General features: G+C 42.5%; 1 protein-coding gene across 4 annotated transcripts in view; it reads left to right on the top strand.

The window, feature by feature from the left end:
- LOC117539327 (receptor tyrosine-protein kinase erbB-4-like) overlaps nt 1–16,467 on the top strand; it is a 245,644-nt gene that overhangs the window by 146,673 nt on the left and 82,504 nt on the right. The gene's annotated exons all lie outside the window — the stretch shown is intronic.

Here is a 16,467-nt window from a genome sequence, read left to right as displayed (position 1 = left end):
AAAGGGAGATAATCGGACGTTCAATGAGGACAATTATGTCCGCACAGAGTGGCTAACTGGAAGCGCTAAACTTCAGCGTCTATTTGGCTGGCCATGTCTTCTTTTTGACAAGGATTCGTGCTCCCTGAACAATACTTGGGCAACTTCAGGATTGATCGACCTTGCCAACCTGTCATGGGCAATTGAGAGGCACGGTAAATCCAAAAATCACATAGATTGTGTGATTGTTTGCATACATTAATAAGTAAAATGCTTAAATTAATAAGAAGAGAGTTTCAGCTGGAGAGTGCGTGCGGACCTGTCGGTTAGATAACAGGCGTGTGCAAGTCCTGCATCTGTGTGATACAAATGTGTGTAAAATGATACCGGGCGCTGTAATCACTCATCTGGTTACGTTATTGACCACCCCCCGACCCAAAAAATGGGCTTCCCCTACATTTTCCCCCACGCCACGCTACTGTAGTGACAGGGACGATGGTAAACAGAGAGGACTTACAGGAGGAAAAACAAAAGTTGTCTCAATCTTCAAAGCCATATCCCTCCACTTTTCCCCTTAAGAAACGTGTCTTGTTTGTTGACTACTTGTAGACAAGACCATGAAGCATGAGTGGAAGGCCTTTTCATGTCCATACTCCATACTTCTGTCATCTTATCGGAATTTGGAGAAAGATGTGCTGGATTTGCTGTATGTATGGCAGGAAAAGCGGGAAATCAGCACTGTTCTTCCAGCAGGAATTGAGCTAAATCTTTTTGAGCATCTCTCAACGGCCAATGGGAAAAGAATCCCATCCAACACATATGTCCTCTAAAGTACAGCCAAAGAACAAACGTGCGATAGCCTGCCAATTCTCCAGACAATTTGCTCATACCAAGGTGCCGGAAGTAATTTGTTAGCTTATGATTGTTTAGAATTGTGCAAACTACAACATGTAGCACCTTTTATGATTAGTTTTGATTTGGCGGAGGGGAAGTGTATGAGACGAGGAAAGGGCTCCCACCATGGACTGGTCATGTGCCCAACACTGCCAAACCCCCCTTTGTTCTGTTTTGCCTCAGGCCTCTTCTCTGGCATCGATCCCCCGACTTTACACAGCTCTCCTATGGGCATTGCCATTTATCCTACATCCATCCTGCGGGGCAATTCCGTGTCAAATATTTCACAGAGGAACCAAATGAATCTTGGTGTACAACAGAAGTCGTACAAACACGGCGACAAGCACGATAAAAAAATCCCCACTTTGAGAAAAGTTGGACAGCAGAGATTCATCCTAGCCCCTTATGCCATTGACTTTGCCGGAGTGTTTTCCAGATTGATGGTAGGGGATCAAACTGTGATCCATATTAAAGCACATGACAGATTTAGTGTAATGAGCAGCATTTTATGGAGTCTGAACACGGTGATAAAGGACTCCTGAGAGTTTTAAGGGCATGCTGCGCCCAAAGCTGGTAAAGCAGTAAGACGCCTTTCTATTTTGACCCCCCTCCCCCCCATGACAAACAGAGGCCTAAGTCGACCTTTATCCCTCTCTTACTCTTGATATTTTGCTCATTTAAGTATTTGTTTTGTCCCCTCGACATCGATTTCTTTTGATATTCCTCAAACTGAATTACCGGAAGATCATAAGCTGAATGTGCTGAGTCTGAAAAAGTGAAACCAATGCATTTCTCTAATAGCCTTTTAAAGACAAGAGACATTGTATAGAAGTGTATGAGAAGAAATATCCTTTAAAACGTACCTTACATTAAAAACCTTCAATACGTGACAAATAGCAAATCTTATCATTCCTCTCCACTTTATTGTCCTTTTCTTCCTTCATAATAAACTGCTTGAATGTGTTCATCAATACTGCGTCATCTGTTGCCATCCACGAGTGACGCAGTTTGAGGAAAACTGTTTTTGTACTGTTTTCTCCTTTTGCAATAAAATAAGCAAATCCAGCCAACAGTCGGTTGCGAAACGGTCATGATGTTTTACTTTATGTAACGGCAAAAAGCACAGGATGCAAGTGATGTATCTTCAAATCATCTTTTTCTGGGTGCAGTACGGTTTGCCTTGAATCATTTATCTCCAAAAAGCATAATACATTTCCGAATTTCTCTTATTTCCCTGGAACTTCATGAGACAGTGTTGAACCTCTTAGGTTGAATTGACCTCGGATTCACCACTGTGACTCCCCCCCCCCCCCTGCCTGTCTGAACCTCACACCCCCTGTTCCAGCACACCTTCAAAATGGGTGCTTTGCCTTTTTCCGTCTATACCATTTGATCCATTTGAACCCCTGCGCTGCAATTAAGCCAGATCCAGCCATGCATATGAATCAGTGCTGTTCCTCTTGAATCCCTCCACTCCTCTGCCTGGGACACAAACTCAAATAAAGTGAATTCTCTATTTAAATTAGCTCGCAATTAAACCGGCATATTATTCTCAATGATTTGAAGGAAGCACATTTTCTTCGATTGATGAAATGTACTTATTTCTAATAGATTTTGCAGCCTACCACCGATTCTACCCTATCTTGTACGGCTTGTACGTGCTCGAGTCGAGTGAGAATATATTCTGCATTCCTCACTGCACACAATACATTAAACAACAGTTTCACTGCTGCTTTATGCCTCAGTGGATTTACTGCACAGCGGGAGTCCACAGCAAAACATGGAATTCAATTTGGCTGTGGAGTCAGTATGCACACAGCTGTGCAGTATAGTATGGTATCAGGGATAAGTAGTAATCTATGCTAACGAAACTCCCCTGCTATTGACTTGTTCGGCTCTCCCCTCATGATGCTCCTACAGCTTTTTGTAACTCTTAATAACCTCGCTTTAACACACATATACGACACATGAACTCTGCAGTGCTCATTAGCCCATGCTGCGCTGCCGTTGTGATATCACCCAGCATAATACTTTCAGAGCGGATGAAGCGGCATCTACTGTATGAATTGTTTTCTCTTCACAGTTTCCCCTGCTTTCTTCGCCTGCCTTTTGTTTGTGAGGTTTTTTTTTCTATCATGTGAAATTGCCCATTTGGATGAGGGCCAAATGGTTCAGCGGGCCCCAAAGAGAGCTTCGACTCCAACTTCCCATCTGGCGGCAATGCCCCCCTATGCTTGTGTACGGAAAGCAAAGCACCACACCCCCCACTTTTTCCTCCTGCTATTTTCACCTCATTTGGACCGTAGTGTTAACGCCATTATTTCACAACCTGGCAGCATCCCAAGCATCCTCCAATTTAAAGCTAATAATTTACTGCCGCTGTGTCGCTAATTGCAACATTTTTGCGAGTATTCTGAATGCAATGGAGCCAAATTACCAACAGTGGTTGCTGCTGAGATGAATTGATTAATAGACTTTAATTAACCACATGTGCATCGTCATTTTTAGAGCATAGCTATGGATGTACTGCTCAAAGATGCTGTGCTCAGCTAATTCAGAACAACTATTTGAGATTTTTGAGTTTCATTTAGTTGCACCAATTTCCTAAAGTTAATATTTCATTTTCTTAAAGTTTGAGCTACTTTTTCAGCTACTTTTCAGTTGTTTTTATATTTCAGAAGTGTCATAAAGACTGCATTTGATCTGTACAGTAAATCCCCTCTGTGGAGAGCATAAAGACCCAGCACATCAAAGATATTATACCCTCCGCTTGAGAAAAAGGGCACGCACCTAAAAGGAGAATCCAGCTGACTGATGTTGCCTTTTCATGCACCCATGCTTGCCTCCATTATCTTTTCCAACCTCTAATTCAACTCAAGTCTGCACTTACAAGGTATCCGGCAATATATATATGTATTCCGCTGAGAGGTTTCGAAAAAAAATGGAGATACGAAGGGAAAAGTAATTGTGTGTGGAGTTTGAATGGTGAAAAACAACTTCCAAGGCCTCTTTATTTAACATAAAGCTGGTGGTGTGATCTGCAAAACGTGGTGTAGTTACAGAAAGATCAAATAGAGCAAAAGCGGCTAATGCTAATACCCACGCTCACTCCGGACTGTTATGGGGAAGAAGTAGAGTGGAGCGATGGGGCCCATTAATAATGAATCCAGTGTCATCATTAAGGCTCCAAATGATTAAAACATATCTCCCAGCTTCAAACACTGCTTTTCCACACCAGAAAATGCTGCAGTCATGGATGTGCGGAGCGAGTGGGCACTTCAGTCTTCTTGTGAAATAAAGTTTAGCTTTTTTTATCTTTCATCTTTAGCACACCCCAACCCCTACCCTTTTTGTGTTGAAACACCAAAGCACCAGCACTCCTTTTTGAAAACAAAGATGTGTTATGTAATGCAGTGCAACCCTTTGATCTGTGAAGACGTTCTTTAGAAATTAGCTTTCATGCTAAGCTAGGTTTGAAAACGTATTTTTCCACAGCGCAAAAGGAACCGTAACAAGTAGTTCCTGTTGTTTTCTTGTGAACAACAGGCAAGGCACTTCTAGTTGAGAAAAGTTGACATTCATTAACATGCAAATGCCATGTCTGATTCCACGGCTTATTTTCTCATCTCTCGTTTTTTTCCTTTCGCCCAGAAGGCATTGTAATGCAGAGCCTGTGCTCAGTGTTGTGCTGTCAGTACTGTTCTGCCGTTGGTGTTTTTTGTTCAAACCCTTTGACAAGAAGACCCTGGGGGCTTTGCGTTTGTCTCCATTAGCGGCTGTGGCCTGTCTTGAAGGAGGGCAAAATGATCTCTAATGGAATGGTAATAGTCCCCCAGGGCAGTACGCCGTTCTTTGATGCTAGGGTTCACTTCCACCGGCTGACACAAGCTGACCCCGGCTAACTGAGCTACCTGTACGCTTGACAGGACCCCCAGTGCACAATAATGACCGTTCCTCTTTAATACTGTGTAACATAGCGGATAAAGCCTCCTTGTGGACCTCCCCTATCGCCATACCTCCCAATCCGGTGTTAAAAGTCCCATCAGTCTTTAGGGAGTTACAACGGGGTAGCTAGAAAGTGAGTGACTAATAATGTCAACAGCTTACAGGATCTGCCAAGATAAGTTCAGTCAATACAGCGGGTGGTTGGAGAGATTGGAGACTGAGTGACGATAATAAGGACACCCCCCTCCACAGGATGGATATGTGTTGCAGCAAAGTGGGCCACTCAGACTCTTTAACTGAAAGCTAAGATTTCATTATGTTCTGCTCCAAGCCAAATGCAACGTTCACGATGAGGGCCACAAGGTCAGGGAGTGGAAGTTGTAGGAAGCAGTTCTGCCTGAAAATGTAATTTGAGGACAAACGGTCTGAATGGCTTTGGTCCACGAGGACTTCAGTTTTTTAAACGGTTTTCCCCCCCTTGCTTTTTGGGTTGTACAAATGAGCAACAACGCATTGAAAAAGCAAAAAATACGAGTGGACTTAACTTAATTGCACAGTTCTCACATATTGGTGTGTGTCACATAATATTTGGTTGAAAAACCGTGTATAGGAATGTAAAATATGTGTACAAAAAAGTGGATAAAAGTTGACAAAAATAGAACGCATTGCAGGTAATGATTAAATGAAACAATTACGCTGAGACCAACCCTTTAAAATTGTACCCAACAAGAACTGTTCTTTAGAAACAAGCTGCCTAATCTACAGTAGCTCAATGTCCCAGATTCTATTTAAGACAAAGTGGTGGGTGGTGAGACTGTGTGACTCAGCATTTCTACTTAGCAGTCCATACAAACCTAATCAAGCCAAATATCCGTGACTTCATCAAATTTCTCATTAGGGCTGAATTCATTTTTGGGGACATTATAATTACTTGAACGGACTCTTGTGTTCCCCTTTATTAAAAACAAAAACGTTTCAACCAGCATGTAATGAGTCATAGGGCAATTATAAAACCCTTCTTTAAACCCATTTCATAACCCAAAATGCTGGGATCAAGCTAAAAAACAAGGACATTTGCGATGATGTGAGGTTTGCGATTCACTGTATTTATAATCAAAGAGCTGCTTTTTTGTCTTGCCACGAGGCACGCTATCCTCCTGACACTGCAACATAGTTGTATGCTTAGCGGCCCTCTGGAGAAATGAATGTGTGTGCGTGCAATCTTTGTCTTCTTCTGTCTCCCTGGCGTCTGCGAGCGAGCTGCTTGACTTTGGTGAGTTTTAATGACATTTTTGTGGGTGCATTATTTTTTTCAAGTGCCCCCCCCCTCAGTCCAAGCCCCTCTTGTGGTCTGTTGTGTAACATCCACTTGAGACTGCGAGTGCATTAGAGTCTGAAGCATAGCTAATCATTGTCACTGATTCTGTCCGATGCATCTGTGTAAGGTAGAGTTGTGGAAAACACTAAATATACAGTAGAAGCAGACGGAAGGCAATTTAATGGTCATAGTTGATTTGCTGGTGTGTGTGTTCACATCGGTGTGTCCCAAATTATAAGTGGAGGGATGAGTGCTGCAGCTCTGTGCCAGAAAATGACAAATTGCCCATTTAGCCCATTGTATGTGTCAATTTTAATGTAGAGGGTTAGCTCTGTTTTCGACACTTCTTATACATTTTGCTCCATGAAAATGTGTAATGAGTCTGATTTGAATTACAAAATACATGTCAGATGAGCAGTGTTGCTTTGAGTGTGCCTTTAACCCACATTAAGGCGCTGAAGAAACCTTTTTTTGTGTTTCCTGACTCAAGAGTGGACCTTTTAATAATAGCTCTCTCATCTCAAGTTCTGTGCTCAGCTCCCTTAGCAGTTGTACCGTCTTGATGGCTCCCCTATGATCCATTCATAGTGCTCTCAAATGTTGAGTTCCATGTTCTTAGCTCGGGCAATTTTACTAAAACACTTTTTCCAGAACAATAACAGAGTAGACTGTCAGTGCTGTCGTGGAAAAAAACACCGGACAGCAATTCTGGAGTTGTTTACACTTTGAGACTGTACCTGGCAATTTATTTGATGGGTGAGTTGCTTGACCTCTGGGACATTGAGACCTATTAAAAGCTCAGTATGAAACAGCATGAGCCATAGAAGTACTTTTCTCAGATGTTGGGGCTTATTTGAGCCGGTCATTTGAATAGATTTATGAAGCTGTCCAAGTTTTAAACCAACAAAGTGCTTGTAAACTAAATGTTGACTGTTTAAAATAGCTTCTCCATTAATCCCCTCATCAACTCATACACATATGGATGGATTACTGCACAGGCCTACCAGCCGCAGGACAAGGGGCTCAAAGTTGCAGGGGTCCAATTAGCCTTCAAGCCTTTTAGAGACGCATACCAACCAGGACTATAAATTGATCAAAACAACAACCAAGAGATGCAACACAGCTGCTAAGAGACTATAAAATACTCAAAACAACTCTAAATAGTGGCATAGCAACCACAAAGAGACACAACATGAACAGAAATACTTTAAAGAATAACAAAATGACAACAATGAGATTGCAATTGAGCTCCACAATGATTACATATATTACAAAAAGGGACACAACAACCACAAAGAGACTGAAAACAACCACAGAGACACAAAGCGACTAAAAGACACTCAAAACAATTACAAAGTGAGAAAAAAACAACTTTAACTCAAAACCACAACTAAAAGAAGCGAAACAAATATATCTGTCTTGTTTTTATGTTGGCGAGGTGATAGGGCCGTTTGCTTGTCTATGCCCAGTTGCCAATTGTCTCACAATCACACGATGCCACACACACCAGCGTTGGTCATCGACGGCCACTGGCGTTCGTTTCCGTGATTAGTATGCCGCGGCGCTCTCATCTCTTTGGCTGGCTCTTTTGTTTGCCCGTGCTGATTGGAGGGCCTCTGGTTAATTTATATGCAGGGAAGCGGTGACAGAAGAGGGCTTATTAGGGCCGTGAGCCCATCCCGCCTTAAGTGCAGAGACTCCAGTTCCATTTTCATTTGCCTCCATTATTGAATTTGCTAGCTTCTCATTCGGCGTGATTGCATTTTGTGTCACCTCTAAAAAATATTTATATATATAAAATCCGCCTCCCCCAGAGGTACTGTGACACTCAGATGGGAGACTTTATGATAGTACATTTCAAACTTTAGATTGACAGTCAAAGCCAGATGATCATGCACCTTTTCCTTAGCATGATAGCTTTTTTCAACCTGTGTATAAAAGATGGAAAGTGTTTATGTCTGTGTGTGTTAGACAGAGAGGGAGCGTGACAGATGGGTGGAGCAGGAGTGGGTGGAGGGAAAGCAGAAGAGTGATGGCAGGGATTCATTCAGCATCCATCGAAGCTTTAGAAGCATATAGAAATATCGAAATGAACGTCATCTCCGCCTCCACCTTGTAGCTGCCTCCTTCTGCACCTCCACAGCTTCCATAATCTCCTAACGCGGTGCATTTTTCATAAGGATTCATCGCAAAACAATATCATTCGAGACTGCGAAATTTAATCAGGGGCTTTAAAACACAATTATGGTTATCGGGGAGGACACGGCGGCAGCGCTCTGGATCGTGGGAAGGGGGGAGATGGAGGGGACCTCCCCCGCACTGTCTGCGCCCTTGCGCTCCTCTCCCATTTGTCACCGAGCACAATATCTCTTTGGCTGGCAGAGCTAATAATGGAGAAGTGGGGAAACGGGACTCTGGAGACCCACCTCCGCTTTGCCGTGAAGATCAGATTAGTTCTCTTCAAGTCAGAGGCCCCCGAGCCACTGAGGATTTTGCTTGTAAGGATTGTATCGTTTTTTTAAACCCAGCACGCTCATTTGACAGCATTTTAGGCGTGTGAATAATACAGCTCTTTATAAAACTGCACAAGCAGGATGTTTTCCCCTGGCTGGAAACAGTCTGGAAAGTTCATTTCATTTGTGGCCACTCGTGCCGCCATATTCTCTTTTTGCTGAGGATTCGTTTTTTCACGTGCCCAGAGGCAAACTAGCCACCATTTCTTTCTGTCTGTATTATCTCTGGGATCAGCAGCCATTTATCTAACCAGCGGCTTGTTTGCAGGCTGGAGACTTAACAGTTATTCATGGGATTTGAGAAGTCGTTTTCACTTAAGTAGCTACTTTCTCAACACCCTTGTTTTCCCTTTTTTCCTTTCCCTCTTTAGAGTAAACATGCTCCGAGGCTTCACAGTTTCACACAGAGGGTTTCCTGAGGGGCCCCCTGCTTGTTTTCCAGTCGACTCATGCGTTTACCACACATCGTGGGCTTACTTCATCTAACTGTAAATTGCCTGAGGACAGAAATCCACAACTTTATTTTAATTACGGGGCTTTTAATTTTGTTGAGATGCACAATCTGACTCTGACGCATCCATAGCACCAATTAAACATCCCATGGGAAAACCTTTGCAAAAATGTTTCTCTCTTTATTAAGAAGTCCCAGAAATCACACTCCTTTTTCTTTCTTTGTTCTCTTTCTGCTGTTTTCCCAGTTTTTTTTATGTCCACCATTTTTGTCCGCTCACTCTGTCTCATTCGGTCTGTAATTTCTACACATGTTTTTTCCTGGACACATTATTATCTGGGGGGAAATTGAAAATGTTACTAAGGAACACAATCTCTCTAACTTTACTTCATTGGCTCTCAGGCGAGTCATTCTTTTTTCCCGGAGTCGCAGATTTGTCGCGGTTGTGTAACGTTCATCGGTGTTCCCTGAAGAGGTTGCACTCTAAGAAAATGAAGGCAATTTGTTTCATTCCCCAGTTCGCCACCTTCTGTCATGCCCAGCTGTCTGTGCTGTGTCACAGGCTAAGCAGAGCACCAGGAACTGATGCATGGGAATGAGTGTGAAGAGCTTACACACATCCCATCCCATTAAAGGCCATGTAAAAAACAAATATTTGTGGGGGGTGAAATGACTTGGCTCATATGGTGAATTCTATTCAATTTACATTTTCACTGCATTAATTCTGCTAGTAACAACATATAAAGGCCATTCAGTTCCTCTGAGGTGCCCTTTTGATCAGAAATACTACTTTCACTCATAAAGTATTCTTGAGCATCATTAGCAAAATACACAAAAACACATAAATGAAAGAAAGCTACATACAAAGCATTACAAAGTGAAACTCAGACACATACATCATATATATTTATTTGACAGGGACAGTGCACATTGATTAACATTTCTGTAAATGCACCAGAGTTAGCCAACATACTATTTTTCATCTGCAGTCCCTGTAGATATGATCAGGAAGTTCTGCTTATATACATTTCCCATGAATTTATGAATGAAAGGTCAAAAGTGTGTTTTTCAAAGCTGGACTGCAGAAGTGTTTCCATATAAATTAGCCTACAGGTCCTCCAACCCACATAGGTTGTTTGTTCCTGCCCTTATTCGGTTGGTCAGCAGTTTAAACGTTACTGTCAGGGTTTTTCAACATGTGGTTAACGTTGTGAAACCGCGATGTATGCAACACAAGTACTCTGTTAGGTTTGGGAAATGATCATGTTTCAACTCGACTTACGGCAGAGTCTCACTCCAGTGGAAGTGAATATCAGACTATCTAGAAATGTTTGGGGGTTTTCCCATTGTTGTGCATTCAAAAGGTCTGCAGCGGCTAAAATCCCTGTGTGCCCTCCTGAGGGAGTTTCGTGGCTTTGCATTGGATATAACTTGACTTTTGATTAAAATAATGTGCATCCTTTTTTGGCGGTTGAGGGATTAAATAAGTAAATAAAAAATGGAAAAATAAAACGGTGCTTCCATTAGTGATTCATTGGCATTTAAGAGGTAAAGCCCAGGCTTAACGCTCCAGCACTGCCTACGAATGTGAGGCTTTGTCGACCTGATGCAGCAAGGCTTCAAGATGCTTCTGGACACGAGGTATCCATCATAGGGATTCTGTACGTCTTCGCAGTTTCACCTAAGAATTCTAGATGACCGAATGTGCAATTTGTCTTTGCATCCAAGGGCTTTCCTTTGCTCGTGTGTGTGGTTGAAGAAAAAGAGGCTTCGGAGGGAAAGAGTGATCATCTGGATTTCTCTGTTCCCCGTACTCAGCAAGTCGACCCATCACCCAAGTGAAAAAGTACATTTTGCGTCGGGAGGGGGATGGGTGGGTCTGAGAGGACGACAAGGATAGAGAGATGATGCTAATAAAAAAAGAGCAGCGCTGATGGCCCAAACGCACTCCACTTGAGTTGTGTGATACGTGACACGCCCGCCCCCAAGACAAGACAATAACGGCGAAAGTATGGACTCATCAGCAGAGGACGGATCACTATTACGGCCTTATTCATCAGCATAATTAGGGAGAGAAAGAGATGTGGGACAAGTGGCTAGCAGCACTGATGGAAGCTCATCAGCGGGCTCCCTATAGTGCTATGGACACTGATTGGTGCTGGGGCCATCATTGCCTGGAAACTACTTCAAACTAGAGGCTGTTCGCTCCGTTGAAAGACAGTCAAATTAACTTAATTGGCTCGCAAAGGCTACTTGGCACAGGGATCATTTTTACTTTTTACTGTTCCCAATGCTAAATGCGTGTTTCGCACAATACAAATAAAAATGCCCAATAAATCTTATACCATATTGCCCTATCTCGACCTTGGGTTTTTAAAAGACATCTACAGCCAAAGTCTCCACGTAATTATTCAAGGAGTATTGGTGCTTCCTACGTAAATAATAACAAATAAATCCTTAATTCACCTTAATGTTTGCTTCTATGGATGAAAGTATAGCACTCAAGTGAATAATATAATATATGAAATGAATGCATAGGATGTGAAAAGGTTACTTCCTAATGCTTTTCCCCAACATTATGGAGTTTTCATAATACATTTCAGACCAGGGTTTTGTCCTAATTGGTTCATTTATCAACATAAAAGCTTTTTTGAGTTGTTTTTGAGTAACTCATTATTAGGAATAATAGCAAACCAGAAGAATAACTACCCGAAAAAAATACATTGTTTGACAAACAAAACATTTTAGGCGACGAAAATGTCACATGAAAAGACACAGGCCAAACCTAACAACATTGTGATAAGGATCGATCTATCACAATGTGCCCATGCCCTAAATCCACCCCTTCTTTATTGTCAATTGAATCAAAATAGGCCCATCATTTTGAAAATGAACATCATGCTGTATTGAAGAAGACTTTGAATGAACAATTGAGACAATAGACAAGTTAAAACATGTTTATTGATGTGTTAAATACGTTGCTATATTGACATGATATGACTTGCTGTTAGTCATGGGCACGTGAGGTTAGTTTTAAACTGAATCAATTGATTTTCTTACTATAAATTAGTTTTAGCATTAAAGCATCATTTAATATCCCTTTTAAAGTTTCACAATGCAAAGTAACATGCACCATGGGACACATGGGACACATGGGGGGTTGGACCGAGTCCAAAGTGGTGGCAATGATAGGACTAGATGACGTGGAAGAAAGATATTAAATGAAGTCATTCATTCGTTGATTTATTCAGCTTTTTATGATCTCCCAATCATATTCTCCTCTGGTGATCACCTCCCTGCACAGTTCCACATCAACCCTAATCTCTGATTCAACATGACACGTCAACTTTCTCCCAGTGAGAGTTTTTTCCTCCGACACAGCAAGACACTTTGAGTCACTGCCAAGAGAGATGTAGCAACACGCTGCACCAGAAAGTCTTGATCCAAACATGACCTGAGCATATGGTGGGGGCGCCCTCAGAAGCCACATGCAAGCATTAAACGGCATCGCTGGGAACTGTGTCGCCCAGCAGAAGACCCGGCGGAAATTACCATCAAAAGTAGAGGATAGGAGCTTTTTATTGTGTGATATCAGTCCAATGTAAAGGCTACAAGGTTCATTAAAGCATACTCTCTATTTAAAGTGCAGGAATTAAAATGAGCAAGGGTACAATAAGTGGCTCTCCAGCTCTTTCTCTCTTTTGTCAACAGGGATTACATGAACAAAAACAGTTACTGCAAGGCTCCTTGTGGCAATGTAGACTCACTGAAAGCACACATTATCTCAAGCACTATTAGAGCTAGAACACGGCTAATAAGGCAAAGACACCAACTAACATGCTTTTAGAACCACAAACAAAGCCTAGTATGTGTCAAGGTTTCCCACTAGTTCCCCGAAGCCTGGAGAAGTCTGCACCAAAAGCATACCCTCCTTAAGTCCAAGAAGGTCACTTAAGGCACCTGTAACATCTATCATTTTTCAAGACATTTGTTTTGACCAAGGCAAGGTAAGGCAAGGCAAGTTTATTTATGGCGCGTTTCCACTGCAGCGGGTAGCCCCGTTTAAGCGTCCTTAACCGTCCTCAAGCGGCCAGGCCGGTTTTTGGTGGCGTTTCCATATAGCCTAGTACCGGCCAGCGGGTACTTTTTCCCTCTTTTTCCGGCCTCATAAAATCGTGGTTCCCTCAGACCAGGGCCAGGGCTGAACTAGTGACGTCAACACTCTCGACTGCTGATTGGTCAGAGAGAATCGTCACAAGATTGCGCGCGAGTTCATCCCTAGCGTCGCATATATATCTAGAAGCAAGCTTGCAGCATTTTTATACACAGCATTTTGTAAACGGAGGAGCTACAAAAATGGCTACTTCTAAGAAAAGCACACCGTGGTCGACCGAGGAGGTGACGACGTTCCTTCATCTCATTGGGGATGATAAAATCCAGCGGGAGCTCGACGGAACAACTCGAAATGTGAACAAAAACAAAGCCGATCGCCCCGCCTACACTGCGTTGCTAGCCCAGGTCCTAAACTGTAATGGAAATGCGCCACGGCCTGGGCCGGACAGCGAGGCAGCCCTCGGGCTACCCCGCTGCAGTGGAAACGCGCCATTATATAGCACTTTTCAACACAAGGCAATTCAAAGTGCTTTACAAAAAACGAAAGACATTAAGAAAATGGCATTTAAAATCAGTCATTAAAAAGAAAAGATAATAAAATAAACATTAAAAGAAAAAAATACAAGTTACAGTGCAGTTTAAGACCAACCATAACTACCAAATAAAGCAAATGTACCACATTAAACAAGAAGTAGTTGAACAAAAGCCTGTGTTCAGATCTGCAACTCAAAAGTCTTTTATCGACAAGTCATCGATTTGCTTCGGCATTCGGTACTGTACCACAAATGATTTATCCTTCTATATACAATGATTGCTTTAATTATTTGTTCTAATCTTAATTAAAAGCCTTTGCAATAATCCCGTCTCTCTCCACCTCATGTTGGTCTCATAATGCCCTCTCTCACTGCCCTTTATATCCCACCTCCCCCCTTTTGATGCAGGACAATAGCTTTTATGACTACCTCGTAATTCACAGCCGTGTCGAGGGTGAGGGAATTGGGCCGAGGGGGGGTTGTAGTGTCGAACGGTCGGCTGTAGATCTCCCGACCTGATGGAAAGATCGAAGCGCTGAGGTGGGGGTACTGGAGAGAAGCGGGTAGAAGGTGTGGGGCGGTGGCCCGGGACTGTCGCACATTAATGAACGACCACACGATGTCGGCTTGTCATGCCGCCAGAAGAGTTAGTGCCCTTACCCGGATGGACGGCAGGGGTGGCAATTTGTCTCTCAGCGAGCAGACGGCATCTGGACACAAGCACTTAAAAGAACATTTGGGACAGCGATGGGTGGGTTGGACAGAAAGATGACTCCCCATAAAATGGCAGAATGGATTTAAACTGTCATACCTTCAAATGTAGAAATTATTACTTCAGAAAAAGTAAAAGAAAATGTTTGACCACCCAAAAGTGGCAGCCATGGTAAGAGCTGGTAGAAGATGTACCATTATTCATGAAAAAAAAATAAAAATATGGCGTCCCACAATTCCTTGCGTCAGCAACATTATATTCTAATCTAATCCAAAAATGATAAACTACCAACCAATCGGCCATCCATTACATTGAATTAGACACTTTGGATTAATTGAAAAATTCCTTATAAGGTCATTCTTTTTTGAATAGGAATCTTTACTTGAAGTGTACACCAATGTACTCAGTATGACAAAGGAAGTTGCTTTAACAAAAAAACATTTGTAACCTAGAAGAAGTGCACCGCCGTAATCCTTTCCTAAATAAACTTTCCTTTACATCTTTCTTTCACCCGTTGTCCGTCAAGGTAAAGCAAAGTGGTTCGAAAAATAGGGCGTACATTTGTTCTAACAATTTCACCGCATCCCTGATCCGAACCTTGGCCAGAGTACATTGAATTGAATAGAAATGGCTGTCTTTGTGAGAGTTCTCTGACCCTGTTGACCTCGACAGACTAACGTGCGCACATGTCTGTTGGAGGATCTCTTGAGGGAGGAAGTGGGTTTTTATGGTACTATTCAATGGTGACAACATTATAATCTGTATATAATGTAAATCCACATGTGGCCGCATCTTTCGTACATAATTCCTTCTTTATATATGTCGGACACATCATTAGTACTTCAAAATGACATCAAAGCGTGCTGACAGTGCGGTCCACATGTTTTTGACTTAATCATAGGCTGTCTCTTTCTTCACCCTGCCATCCATGAATGTAAAACACCCCCTGATAAATCGTCCATTGTGACGGGAACATGATTACATGAAGCCGCGGCTGTAGGCCATTCAGCGGGCAGACAGAGCGCCATGTCACCTCTAAGAGGGCTTTGAATAAATGTCCCCGTCTCCACCAAGGCCCACTTCCTTAATCAGGGTGTCGGATGGTAATGATTAGCTTCTTGCGTGTGCTCCTCCGCTGCTGAATCGTCCGCATAACTCACACGCTGTTAATAATCTGCCCCGGGAGATAATACCCTTCTTTACTTTCGGCTAATCCAGCCCTGATATGAACCACATTGTTACCTTTTTTTCATTTGAAATTTCATTTATTACGACAAGTATTTTCTTGGAATCCGGCCTCATATTCAAGGAGAAGAGGGAGGCAAGGTGATTGTATCTTAATCCCTCAAGTAGGTTACAGTCAGCTGGTGTCCCTGATGGGGGGGGGGGGGGGGGGGGGGGGGGGCTGTTGTTTCTATTCTGCCATGGGTCATTGCTTGGGGAGGAAGGGGGATTATTGCTGCATCATTTCATTTTGTTTCCATATCCAAAATCTGGATTAGCACAGGGAGAGGGATTAGAGTTGATTATCATACTCCATGCACAGGCATCTGTTAAGGGCACTGGTCCTTGAAAAGAAACATGTTTTTGCTATTAAGGAAACGCCGGATGAGAAGTCAGCCTTTGTCTCTCGTGTGGTGGCTCTCAATTTCATGGAGGAATGCATAGTAGGTCAATTTGATCCGAGTTTGTTTGATGATATCGGCCTGTATTGAGCCTCTTATAGGTTATAGTGGAATAATATTTACCCTACAACCACATATCAATACATCTACTCTCTACCTATAGCATGATTCCCTTACACTAGTCTCCATTCACCAAACTTATTTGGTTTTGAGGAATGCTCCAGTTTACTATTTCCGTTTTTAATTACCACAACAAGTATCCAGTGTCTTCCAGCGACATTCATTAACTCTCACGATAAAAATGAAATGATTGAATACTCAATACATAATTAGGAATTTACACCAGCGTACAGTTTGGAGTTCTTTTCCGGGCTGCTTTTGTTT

The sequence above is a fragment of the Gymnodraco acuticeps genome, unplaced genomic scaffold, assembly GCF_902827175.1.
Source record: "Gymnodraco acuticeps unplaced genomic scaffold, fGymAcu1.1, whole genome shotgun sequence".
In the NCBI taxonomy this organism is placed as follows: Eukaryota; Metazoa; Chordata; class Actinopteri; order Perciformes; family Bathydraconidae; genus Gymnodraco; species Gymnodraco acuticeps.
The sequence above is the reverse complement of the archived record's forward strand: the minus strand, read 5'-3'. Positions and strand labels throughout refer to the sequence as shown.